Source organism: Liolophura sinensis, chromosome 7, assembly GCF_032854445.1.
Source record: "Liolophura sinensis isolate JHLJ2023 chromosome 7, CUHK_Ljap_v2, whole genome shotgun sequence".
In the NCBI taxonomy this organism is placed as follows: Eukaryota; Metazoa; Mollusca; class Polyplacophora; order Chitonida; family Chitonidae; genus Liolophura; species Liolophura sinensis.
This window is the reverse complement of record NC_088301.1, coordinates 21,410,579-21,424,758: the sequence shown is the minus strand read 5'-3', so window position 1 is coordinate 21,424,758 and position 14,180 is coordinate 21,410,579. Positions and strand designations below refer to the sequence as shown.

At 35.6% G+C, this 14,180-nt stretch overlaps 1 protein-coding gene across 6 annotated transcripts in view; it reads left to right on the top strand.

Annotated features, from left to right (window-relative positions):
- The window catches only part of LOC135471828 (eyes absent homolog 4-like), a 135,498-nt gene that overhangs the window by 54,322 nt on the left and 66,996 nt on the right, over nt 1–14,180 (top strand). Inside the window, exon 1 of one of the 6 annotated variants that reach the window (XM_064751199.1) lies at nt 8,838–8,930. The exons of the other annotated variants lie outside the window; for them this stretch is intronic. The gene's annotated coding sequence lies outside the window, so the exon portion shown is untranslated. Of the gene's footprint in view, nt 1–8,837; nt 8,931–14,180 lie in introns of those variants that run through there. 6 annotated transcript variants of the gene reach the window in all.

Below are 14,180 nucleotides of genomic sequence, written 5' to 3'. Positions count from 1 at the left end.
AAATATTGGTACTGGCCAACTAAGAGGTAATACACACAGACCGAGGTCCCTCTCATTGTAAGCTTGGTATTGAAGAGGGGTAATGACAGTTTAGTGGCTGGTGCATGGCTGTATACTGGAGGGGATGGACATGCCCTGCACCCCACCAGTTAGAAAGTACAAGAGCAGGAATAAATATTGTCTTAGCTGGAAAGCTAATAGAGTCGCCTCTAGGAGATCTCAAGTCTGACTCCCGACTGGAATATTTTTGCAGCAGTATTGTCTGAGGAGGGCTGATAATGCATTCACTCTCACACTTGGTTTGGCTGGGTTATGACAGGCGTGAATAGTGACAGGTCAAACTACTGCCCTCCTACAGCTGTTTGGTTTGCCTAGTCCTACATACAAATTAAACACCATGACATTCTATCAAAAACTCTAGACAGATCAAAGAATTTCTGGCACACTCATTTTTCTGCTGTGAATTCACTTCTGTTTTTTTGTCTATCCTCACGGCTTTGTGTTAGGGATATTTGCGCGACTGTCAGGCTCACTGACTGGCTGTACTTTCTGCCTTTACTGTCTCTCTACCTGCTGAGTGGCCTTCCAGATCATTTCTTCTGATCTTTGTTATTGTGTAAATGGGCGACAATTTCTTGTCTGTTGTATTTAGAGACCAGGCAGAATAATTCTGGGTCATACATAGACTGTAAGCTGAGCTGTTAGGGATTACGATCCAATCCGTAAAGCCACCAATCCTCTGGCCACTGCCAACCTCATAGGAAACCCCCAAATCCCTGACACATATTCATCTTTGTGCCAATCAAGGACAGCTCATGTGACACTTTATCAGCTTTTAATAATCAATTTGACTGTATTAGGCCCATTTGTTTTCCATGGGTTCTTATTGTGCCAACAAAAAACTGATTATGAAAGTTGCTTTTGATGGGATAGATACTGGATGTTCTGGTTATTTGATACAGTTGTGGACATTGTACAAATACATACATTGTAATTGAGTAAAACACACTGATCAAAGAATGTTTTCTGCTGGCAGTTTTACAAGATATTAACATCCCTGTTAGCTTTCTGGAATTTGGTTTCAGAATATTGAATATTTCTGTTGAAGCCTTTGCGCCTCGCAGTTTAACACAGATCTTTACAGTATCTTAAACTTGCATAGAACAAATGAGCTTTTTTTTGGTCATTCAGAAGCAGATGTCTAATGGTATTTTTCATAGAGGTATCAGTTCCTTACTTTAATAAAATAGCTAGTAACCACTTTAGATCAATTGGTGATTTACATGTACAGTAAGTATAGTGATGGATGGTTGTCTAACTGACTGGACTGCTGTCGGGTACGTGTCTGCCAGTTGAGATACACTTTTAGGCTAAGTGAAGCTTCACACACATACTATTATTCCAGGCTGGATAAATTTGTCTGCATGGCGTCTGGTGTCTTTGGCCGGATATTCATGTGAGTCAGCACAAAATACAGATCAGCACATCTGTTTTATGAAGACATGGGTAAAATATGACACAAAAAATAATGTCAAAACTGACTTAAAAAAAAACAAAAAACAATAATACCAACCAAAGAAAGAAAATTCATGCATAATCCATCCCTTTTATTGGCATCGATAAAATATTTCAAGAATACCTGATACTAAAATGCTGACCTATATTTATATTGTATATAGGTATATTGCATTTGCCCTAAAATTTGAAAAAAAAAGTACACTTTTAGAGGTAAATAAATGTAATATATTATAATAATAAAATATTAAAATGTTAGATCAGGCCCTGGGATCATGAAGCAATCTTAGACTTCAGTCAGAATTTCATTTATTAAATTTGATATTTTCTTTTTTGTTGTTTTCGCTGAAATTTGTTTTACAAAACAAAAATTTATGTTGTCAAGCAAAATTTTGACCTTATAACATAAGAAACAACATTTTTAAAGATATTCAAAATTTGGACTTATGTAAAAGATTGCTTCAAGACTTCAAGGCCTGGTGCTTTAGATATCATTATGCAATCCAATCAAACCTCAAAATACTTTTTCTGTCATCAGCAGGATGAGACAAAACTCTGAGAATGAGAGAAAACAATTTCTTCAGTCATGAACAAATTATCTCTAAAATTGATTTAATTAGTTTATTGCATTCTTATGATAATTAAAAAAGCTTATCCTTGTGCAATCTTACCAGTTTCTTACATGTTCTCCTTGTAGTTGTTGGGGATAGTGCTTTTAGTGCTTTTGCTTTGTTGGCTTTTGAAATCTGATTAGTGCATTTGCTTTGTTGGCTTTTGAAATCTGATTAGTGCTTTTGCTTTGTTGGCTTTTGAAAGCTGATTCTTCTCAAATCTGCCATGTAGTATTGAAAGCAATCTGTTCTCCTCCCAGAATCACACAAGACAGAGTGATAACAAATATGTGTACATTAACAGAGAAAAAAAGAAAGAAAACAATAAACACAAAAAATTAAAATACAAAAACTCATATGAAGACTAGGGCTTTGGTGAAGTTCTGCTGGTGAAAGTACATGTTTAGTTTTATTCCAAGAAGAGCAAAATTTGAATTACTCAGAATTAAACCTTACATTTAGCACATAAGTGAACAATTCTCGAGAATGAGGTTAAACCATAATTGAATAATAAATAAATACATAACATAAATTTAATACGTATTGGGCTTTGTATCAGCGACCTATATACGAAAGCACCTTTTGCCATTTCAGAGGTGACTTGCACTGGAATGAACCAGTATAGAACCCGATCATGTTGTTTTTGCCAGCATTAGTTTTGCCCGTGAACAAATTAGGGAGACCATGCTGTTAGGGATTATTATATAATGTCATCTGTCATGCAAAGAGATGAGTTATGAGTTTACCTAATAACCACCATACAACTGACATTTACCCGTTAACTTTGTAATTGTTACCAGAATACACAGCTCTGTCAGCTGTTTCATTGAAATAAATACTGGTTTACATGCTTTACATTTTTCATCTAATACCACTGGCATCGTACATGTAGATATAGCAAAAAAAGTTATTCCCTAAAGGAAGAATATGTGTTATTGCTGCTGACAATGCTGAATAATTTTGCTATGAAAGATTTAACCAGTTTGGTAGAGTTTCTCCCCTTTATACATGTACGTGTGCATTAAACCTTGCAGTGGAGAAAACATACATCACACAATTGTACATGTACATTCTTGTGAAGATATTAATTTTGAGTGTTCAGCTGCCACAAGCAGCTTGTATAAGTCACTCTACCTGTATATCTGGGTATTATTTGGGTTGGTCTGCTGGTCTGTTAGCATTCACTAAATGAGGGCCTGACCACAAGAAGAAATTGCAGGTCTATTTGCGGGATGTCACAACTGTTGGAAATATGGGCTTTAAGTCTGTTCATAGGAAAGATGAAGTTGTAGTTCATGCAAGGTAAACTTAGTCATTTTACCGCATATTTACCGCATAGAATGATTTTCTGGTGGACAAGAATTAGCGGGGTTGGGATAAAATTTTGAACAGTATTGGTTTGGAAATATCTCAAGTTATTTTTTTTTTTCAGGACTTCATTTGTTTATGTGTCTACCATTATTCTTAAGTCTGATTCTGTGTATAATTTAAAAACATTAAGCCCGATTGTTCAGAACTTTCTCAAGACTTCAAGCTTCAAGTCTTCAGCTTTGTACTGAGCCCAAGAAATAATTGCTTATCAGTATATTAGATACAAACTAAATCGGCCGCTGTTATAGTTTTATACTTTGGCTTTGGAAGAATATATAATAAGACTTGATACCAGTTTTAGCCAATACTTATTCTAATAATTAGGCTCTGGTGAATAATCATGCTGATCATTGTCTGGTATGATCATCCATGGATTCTTGTAGTGTACATTTCTGTGATGTTCTGGTTAGCTGGGAACCCCTCCTGGTGGGAAGCTGACCAGGTGCTGGTGATAGTGCCAGTGGTGTGGTGTGATGGGCTGGGATGGGGTGGGTGACCTGAAGGATGCTCAGTGTACTGCTGGTGGGAACATGGGCTGTACTGTCTCCAACTCCCCACTGTTTTTGTTTAGATACCACTGGTCAAGCTGTTCAGTCAACATTGTGGTAGACATGCTGAGGACTAGTGCGGCATTAAGCACCATGCAGCATTTTTGACACCCAGTGTAACATTCATTAATTATCCATAGGGTTTTAGTGATTTTAGGATTTTTTAAAACTGTGTATAATTAACCCTCATGTTGGTAAAATGTACATGTACTGTTTACATCAAGTTTTACAAGAGATCATTGCTTTGTATTGTGGTTTGTACATAACATTGCCTGATTAAAATAATTTTTTTGTAAGCAGCTGTTACATACATATGTTAGGTATTGAAACAAATCAAATTTTGCATTTTAAAAATCTGACAATGGTTTTGTGTTGAGTAGATAAGGCCTATGAATATTCAGGTTTTCCAGAACAAGATGTAAAGCAGCACTCACAAGATCTTGAAAGCAGGAGTCTGATTCTGTCCTGTATGTTCATGGGCATTTGATACTTTTTACCATTACAAATTAGTATAACAATCACATATTGGAAAAGAATTCAAACCTGCCTTCAGCACAGATTTTACCATTTGTTAATTATCTGTATTTCCTCAAGAAAATAATCAATCTGTGTGACTCATTGTTTCTACCAACTAATTCTGCGAGGGTAACTGACATGAGAAAAAAATCAGCTTTCAACTTATAACATTTATTGTATGCATGTACATGTACATTGCACTTATGAAGTCAGACTTAGACAAATCAAGAGATTAAAAATGCAGGCTGCTCTGCGGTAAACAGCGTTGTTCGATAAAGAAAGCCGATTAAGAGACTGTTGGGAGATGACCTTTCAGCGATCAGCCCTGTTTGATGACATCAGGCTGAAATCTAGATATGTACCAGATTCTCAGGTGGGAATGTTGTTGTTGTAGTGGGGATTGGTGCAATAAAAGCCAGGTTTCTAATGAGAGCTACAGGACGGGCGAGTGCCATAGATTTACAGAGATAGAAACACTGGGGAAACATTTGTGTTATCAAAGATGTAGCTTACTAACCACAACCTCATGTGCTGCCGGTACTTCAGTGATTTGTGCCCCAAGTTCATGGACTAATTGCGAAGAGATGGAGCTTGATAGCTGCACAGGTTAAGCCAGTGTTGTTTGTTGTGGTCATATATACCTCGCTAATGAAGCCGACTAACTCATGGGGTAAGGCGAATGTCAGAGGAGCAGGCCACTTGGGTACTGCTTGTTCGCGAGTTGCTCTACAATACTTCAGTCAGAATCATCCATTGATCTACCAGTTAACAGAGGAATCAAAGTCCATTGACAGAGCTTTTGATCATGCATGGACAGAAAGACTCGGCACCTTTGTTATGGTCAGTCGCAGCATGTTCCCAGAAGACGCTGTGTTTTGACATATAAGCCTTTATATAGGCTGGCTGCTCAGTTGACGTAATTAGCATATGGATTATGTGTCCATCTGATACACATATATACAATTGGACTGAAGAAAATTGATTAACTTAGCATTCAAAGCTGCCTTTATTTGCTCAGAATTGAAGACAAGCATTTAACATGTTTTATAGTACGGTTGTTAAATATTCCTGTGAAGGATACGTGTATCTGAACCAAGTTTTCAGGACCTTTTTGGAGTCGAACAGCAGCTACAGAAGAAAAAACAGTTCTAAATTGTCATGATGTGTACAAGTTTGTTAGAACTCAAGTTTTCATATCAAAACAAAATGTAGGTAATGTCTCGTTTGTATAACAGTATTTTGGTTTAACTTGAATGTAAATTCACCCCATTATTTATTTATTTATTTATTTATTTTTTTTTTAGCAGATTTGTCTCAACCATCTTGGCATATCAAATCAGCTGTGTCCAGCAGCACTAGTTATCTGACGATGGATGAGCACTCTAATGTATTAACAACACAAAAGCTGCGGTATTGACTGAAAAAAACAAACAAACTATTTATGAAAATAAAATTATAATGTTGGAGTGAATTTTCATTTTTGTGATTAAAGAACTCATTTTAATATGTTTTTGTAACAGATGTCTGTAAAAGTAACATCTTGGTAAATTATTATGATATATGTGAAATATAGATGTTTTTATGTTAGCTGTAAAAATGTCCTCAAGCTGGGCTCTAAAAGCAGGTTTTTAATGCATGCTCTGTGGCTGCTGATTAGCTAAGCAAATGACCAATCATAAATCAGCACTATGGCCCTGTTAGCCCATGGCCATTGCCTGATTAGACTAGAGAAGAGCAATAAACCACATATGACTTCAGATTAATTTTTTACAAAGGTGGGGTAGCATTTGGAGTGGGGAAAGGAGGTCTGACAATGCTTGAGTAAGAAGATTTAACATTAATACGTAGTGGAGGTGAAGGCGGTAGGGGGTGGGCTTGATGAAGCCAAATTTGCTTGCTGCCAGTCTTGTTGTAAATTGTCAAAAAACTCTTTTCCTAGACAGTAATGGCTTCTTACGAAGGGTTTCACACAAGTGCCCCCATGACTTCAATTGCTCTCCTTGCCTTCTGTCCTGGCATTAAAAGGTTCACAGTACTTCCCATCTTGGTGAATACAGAGGACACAGGCCTGGGTTTAATCTGTTCAATGAGCCTCAGTACTGCTGTCAATGTCAGCTGTGAACATGTATCACAGGCTGTGTCTGACAGGCAATAAAGCTTCCATCCAAAATAGATATTAACAATGAACCTGATCAACAGATGGTTTCTGAGTAAGAAAGACCAGCAGGTCTGTGGCTCAGATATTCGGGTGTTGGAGTCGTGTTTAGTCCTGTCGTAATAATGGCCTTCTGTATTATCCAACTTGCTGGAAATGACTCGATTCTCTCTGAGAAGTATTGCAATCATTGTGATGGCTCAAGTGTGCTTTGCTTGCAATAATTTTCATCTGAAAGAGGTTGATCTGCAGGAAGTGTCTCACATACAAGAGGCAGGAGACACTCTTTAGTTTATTAAAACTGCAATCACAGTGTTTGGTGATATTGACTTGTAATGCAGCCCACCTGAACATTTTCTGTTCCGTCATCATTCGTCTTATAAATCATGATTCTCAGGTGTTCATTGGACACTGAAATAAAGCCATGTTGGTCATAAGAAACCAACCCTAAAACTTTAACAATGCTGTATTTGGTTTTCATGTTTATTATATTTTTAAGAATATCATGCCAATGGAAATATGAAAGTAATCATTACAGATATATTTTGAAAGACAAAACAAGATGTGACATGGACTTGAGTAAATATCCAAAGAATGTATTACTTGTCACAAGGCCATTGGTTTGAAAGAACTACCCAAAGTTTTGTCATGAATTTCTGTGGTTTATTGAACTGACTGAGAATTTGTAGATGCAATGTATAAGAAATAAAAATCTGCTGTGAATTTGTATCTGGCAGTTGGTAATCTAGATGTACAAATCCACTTTCAAGAGGTTGTAAAATATTTGCAGAACACCTGTCGCATTCAATAATTGACATGAGTTTTCAAAATGACTATTGTCATGTAATTAATGTGTTATTCACCGTGTCCCTTGGAGGTTTTCTTCCACAATCAGTTGTCAAAAACAATAAATATGCAAGTTGTCTGTTCTGCATTTTTCTTTTTGAAGCAGGAAAATGGTGTAGTGACAGCATTACATATTGTAGAGTATGGTGGTTTTCCCTCAGGCTCTGCCCAGTTTCCTCCGATCGTAATGCTAGCTGCTGTCCTATGAGTGAAATACTCTTGAGTATGGCGTAAAATGCCCAATCAAATAAATAAAGACTTCGGAGTGATTTGTGCTGAAGATAAATGATATTCTGCAAATGTCAAGCCCATGTCCAACGTGAAAGCACAAACTACATGATATAAGTATTATTGTGTTTGAATTATTTGAAGTTAAATTTGTCTTTGAAGATTTTTAACTAAATAGGATGTGCTGTTAAAATATTAAAATAAACAATACTGAGCAAAATAGTAAAAGGTATATTAAGGTCATTGGGGTCGGTACTGAAAGAAATGGCTACATGTTATATCCCATGTTTTTGCATCATTGAAGTGAGTTGCAACAAAACATTTCAAAGCAAAGTTATTTTCTTAGAAGGATTTTTACACATATTTTATTTTTATAATTTTATGCATGCAATATATAGCAATTTTGAAGTAGTTACATATTTAATCAGCGATGTGATTTTCCATATATTAATTTCTTTGCTAAAATGTGCTTTAACAAGCAGTAAATTGTTTCTGTGTGCTTAAAAATGGGGAGTTCCATCAAAATTGGTGGATCTATTCCAGTCTTTATTACCCTGGTATAAAAATGAATAAATGGCACTGAAATTTAAATCTTCCATCAATAGAATTGGTGAATGATTTCAAAAGAGATCTTAAATCTCTGATCTCTTTAGCTTCCAAAAGCCACAATATTGGCAATGGCCTTCTTCAGTGGAATAGCTTGTTGTGTTTTAAACGGATCTGGTGGTGTGGATTGAGTTTCACCTTGCCGCGGCTTGTTCAGGGACCCTTTTATACCTAGGGAGATGTTAGAGATGGGAGAACTCTTGAGAAGGAGGCCAGTTACTGTGACTGGGGGGCTCCCAGAGTGGTCGTATCCACAGCACTGTGAGCTAAACTCTTCCTGTCAGTCGTGTCCAGTATACCGTCCCTTATCCCCCCCAGAGATCTGCACAGTTTATATGCCTACCTACTTGTGAGCGGCCTAACTTATGTGCAGGAAGCTTGTGGTGTATCACTTGCTATAGCCATTGCAGTTGTCAATGTGTGCGGACGATGTCCCGGAAATTACACCAGTGATCTGATCTGCTCGTCTCTATTCTGTGGACCAATAGCTCCAGCCTGTTCAACCATTGGACATGAGTCTGTTTTACTCTTCAAGTGAGTGGACAAGATTTTGTTTCTTTTTGCCATAGTCTTTTGTCCTAAATTTTTTGATATTCTTTGCCAATTTATTTTTCCTTTGTTTTTCTTTTTTTCTTGGTAAGGAAGTGGTGCGTTTTAGAAGGTAAAAGGAAAATATATTTTGGCAAATATTAAGGAGTGGCAGTTTGGATATTTTATAAATTTAGGTGGTTTGAATTTTTTTATTGCAGATTATTGGCTGAATTTGATGAAAGTAGCTATTTTCGAGAACAAAAATAGGGCTCTGCTTTACTGACTTCAGTCTCCTTTCACGAAGAACACCAGTTGTTTTATCTCCGTTAAACTTGCATGATTGCTTGATCGTCACTTTGGCAGAATTCAATCTCGTAAATTTACCACAGTCTAATTATGTGACGCAGAACTCTGCGCAAGTTGTTCTGAATGCTGCAAATTTCCTGACGTCTTTTTAAAAGCCTGCTGGGGGAGCGCTCAAATCTTTGGATAGCAAAGTGCCCCGTAAGTGTGGTTATCTTGTCGGCTCTGTTGTGATGAATGGTGGCATTGCATGATATGTTTTCATTTGGCACTTTGAGTGCATTATATCTACTAAAAGGAGATAGAAGCGTGGGGTCATACTTTGAAGTGATTACTGTCACATAATCAGCCGGCACCGTCGTCTCAGCCAGGTAATTTACCTTCAAATTCCTTATCATGGTCATTTAATGATGCCAGCATTTTTTACAGTGCTTTCTGTTGCCGTTTTACAGCAAGTCTTATTGTTAACGAACATCTGCTGGCCTGTGACGGTTGAGACATGTTGTTTGTGCTTAGTGTACATGTTCTAACGAAAGATACTTACGTTCTTATGTACACAGGTAATTGTACATACACACATATATACATACATTTACTGTAATTCAAGCTTTTTGCATGTTTGCAAGGTGTTTATTTAAGCATATTCTAAAGGCATTATTCTGTGTTGACTGATAAAATTATACTTTTGTAAAGCCCTGGAATTGGACAATCCAATCAGTGTAGTTTTGTCCCCAGAATCAAATTATAAATTGCCCTGAAAGTAACTGTTTCATTTGCGAAATTGTTGAGGAATTAGGGTAAAAGCACAACCATTTCTTTAAACTTGATTGCATGGAAGGGATTCATTTTCAGGTTAACATACAGTGTATGTCAAAAATTCTCTGCGCTTTGGCTCACATTGTTCCTTTGTAAACTTTCTTCGAAGTTATAAATGTAGGGAGAAATTTCATACAAGTTTTGTAATAAAAAGACAGCTGTAATGTAAATGACAAAAAAGAATTAACAATCAAATTATTGTACAATTTTCATAAAGTTTTGGTTATTTTATGAATTATAGAAGTTTGAATTTGCTTGGTTTAAGGGTGTGTTCTGTGGATGTGTTATGGCCTAGTAGGTTTCAGTGATAATATTGGATTTGTTTTTCTTGCGGCCTGAGCACAATTTATTATATTATGGTTAAACATTATTCCTATTTTCATCTGACTGTAATACTTTAACTGTCAAAAAGAGCTCCATGGTTTTGTCTGGTTTCCGGAGTCACAGTGTGAGCAGTACTGTGTGTTATTCAGTTCCACTTAATCATAACTTGGTCCCAGACTACCTGTAGCAGTTGTTTGGTTAAGAGTGGTATATGTTCTCTCCTCAAACAATCACCACATAATATTTCAGTTCATTGAGATTCATTTTGTGGTTAATGAACAAGATTATTGTTAAACTCCTTAGCAGTGAATCTGTTCAAGCTGTTTTTATTCCATTGGCTGAATTACCCAACAGTATCCACCTTGTACAAAATTACCATTAAATTGTGCTTGAATCAAACAACTTTTTTAAAGACAGCTAGCATTTAATTAATCAGGTGGAAACATGATGAATTTAAAAAACTACTTATATGTAATAATCTCAGTTTGTTCCACCCTTTTTTTTGTTGCTTTAACCAGACAAATTTTACATGTATTTACTTGTTTCGAGTGGAATATATGTGTAGGGAAAAAACAGCGATTTATATTGACTAGAAATCTGTAAAACATAAAATTCATAAAGACAGAATTTTGCAAATTTAGCCAAACATTTACTTTTGATTAAACTGGATGGGTCCAAGCCGCTTTATAATTGAAAGCATGTTTCTCAGTGTTCCCCGGGTCATATGTCCTACATCTTGAAGGCGTAAGGTTGTAGGCAGGACTATTTTCACAGCTGAATATTATGGGAATAACATGCAGGTAATTGCTGTATACAGGCATTAGTTTGGGGAGTGTGTATTTGTACAGTTGTTTGTGTAAGGAGTAGGTGCTGAGATAAACTGAAACTGTGTGATTTTATTTTTCTTTTGTCGTCAGTCTCTGGGTCAGTACTACTGTGTCTTTTCTGGGAATAATAATTCCATGTAACAGTTCGCATTTAAAGGAGCGTGGATTTTATGCTTTGAAATATTTTCACATTTTTTTTTTCTTTTGTCATAAGAAAGAAATGGTGGTTATACATCAGAGATATAAAATATAAATTTTTAAATTTTATTTCAGAGAAAAAAAAAAGTATGACAATCTCAATGTAAATGTAATCTGGTTCACATATTAGAAATACTGCATGTTGTAAAAAAAACAGTACTTTATTACAATTGATAATTAAACTATTTTATTTGAAACTGAGAGACCAGGAAAATTCTTCAAAACAAATAAAACAGAAATAAATCATAAAATGAAGAAAAAAAAATTGTCCAGATTTTATGATTTCAAAATATTTCATGTTATACTTCTGTCTGTTGGGTCCTCACCTACCTGATGTTTTTGTACATTAGTGCTGTGTACAGGCTTACTACTGTTATACACCGATGGATATTAAATTGATCTCTAAATAGGAATGTGTGAAATCTAATCTGATTGTACTGTTTTCCCAAGTTTTGTGTTGCCTAATTTAAATATAAATCATAGAATTTGTCCAAAATAGTAAAACAAGTTTTTGTGCTGTTTTATTTTATTATTATTATTATTTTTTTTTTTCAATTTTTCTTGTATTTTTTTTCAGTAGTCTTTTTCATTGTGAGTATTTTACTATAATTGTGTAAATGAAATTAATTTTTTTCAGCCATGGTACAAAATATTATTGGAAACTGGATAAAATAACCCTTTGGAGTATGAAACTGCTTAGGTTACTTCAAAAATTGGTAAATTCAGAACCTTGTAAGGTTTTGTTTGCAAATTGTAAATGTCTGGGTAAGTGCCTGAATGCAACTCAATTTACGAAATGTGTTTGGTTGGGGGGTGGTGGGAGGGGAGGAGAAATTACTAATGTATTCTTTGAGATTGGGTAGACAGTAGGCATTATGCAGTAGCCGTCATTGATAGGGTACTTTTAAGTGATTCGGTATGTGTTTATGGCGTGCTCTTACTTGAATTTTGTTGGCACCAGACGGGATTTTGTTCTATACTCTGTTCATCTGTCTATGTGAATATCTGCCTGTGTGAGGAAAAGGTGATCGTGTGTGTCTCAATAGTACACATATTGTTTTCAATAAGTGTACTATCTGCACTTCAATCTGCACTTAACTATGTAATATTTCTTTTTAGTAACATATTTAAACAATATTAAGGGATATATTCTGTTTTTGTAAACTATCAGATATCCTGTTGAAATCAAAGCATTATTTCTTCTAAGTGTACCATATCTTTTTTTTTTTTCTTTTTGTCTGTTTAAATGCTATTTTTATGTAGATCGCTATGTATCTGGGAAAAACATTTTCTAAAACCAACAGCATTCTGAAAATACACACACACACACACACACACACACACACACACACACACACATATATATATACATACATACACACACATATAGTTTGTTCGGGTACACATATGGATATATACACACATATTTGTCTGAAGCCAGTAAATAGTTTTCATCTGGTTATGTTTGTAACCTTTTACATGTTGTATTTTTGAATATCCAGAACACCTCTACACCTCTTTGTACAATAACAGATATAAATAGCTCTTAGATTTGATTAAGAGATCATTCCAGACAATATATATATTATATATACTGTAATTCTTCAACTATTTTGCATGTTTGCAAGGTGTTTATTCAAGTATTTTCTGAAGGCATTATTCTATGTGGACTGATAAAACTATACTTTTTGTGAAGCTCTAAAATTTGTCAATCCAACCAAAATCAAATAAAAAATGTGCATAAATTGCACTGAAAGTTTTTCTTTCATATGAAAAAAAGGTTGAGAAATTATGGAGCATGTTTTGCATCCATTTGTTAACACACATAAGGCACGTGTACTTTATGTTTAGTAATGAATTCATGTGTTTGTTCAGAAAGTTAAATGAAAGGATTTGAAGACGATTGTCCTTATATTGAAGCCGCATGATTGAGTGATTGAACAACATGCTGTATATCGTCGTCTCCACCAGTTAATTTGACTATTTAGTGTGGTGACGTCCTTTGTTAATTCTCGTGGTGATACTTCAAAGTCTGGTCCTTAAGTTAAGAGGGTGTACATGTATATGGCTTGCGCTTGTAAAATTCCACACAACACAGCTTGATGCTGCTCTCTTTGCTGCAGACAGATGTACATTGTACATGTATTAATCGCTGTTAGGTAAACCCCTGCAAACCGATATGGTATCACCCATGATCTGCAGAGTTTAATCGGAGGGGCATACTTCGTGGAATATTCTATTTCACATGAAAAGTAGGTTTGATCAATGAGTTTTCGCTTGTTTGCCTGTCAGGATGCTATACGATGAAACAGATTATTGGAAAGGCTCACATGGTCTGTACAATTTGCATAAATCAACCAAGAATTGGGTTTTTATCGCAGAGTGGGATTCTTAACAAGCCAGACTGGTTTGATTTAGAGATGCGTATTCCTCAACATGCCCTGCAACTACCAGGAAATAAATCGAAGCCGTGGCCAGTCTAAATGCTTTGCCGCCAAGTTGTTATTGACCGAAAGCATTTTGTGCTTCAGCAGTGGTCGGTCTATCCATTAATGGCGATGGCAGCCTGAAATTCTCACACAACAGCATTTGTTAGTGTAGCCATACAAGAAAGATTAATCAGTTGTAAAACAGTTCTATAAATTTTTTGTTTTGTTTTTTTGTTTTTTTTACAATGGAAATGATAATGTCACATTTGTTGCTTCATGGTGATGTTTTTATGTTGTCAATTCTTCCATTTTTGCTTATGAAATATATAATAACTATCACATAGACATTGATTTTA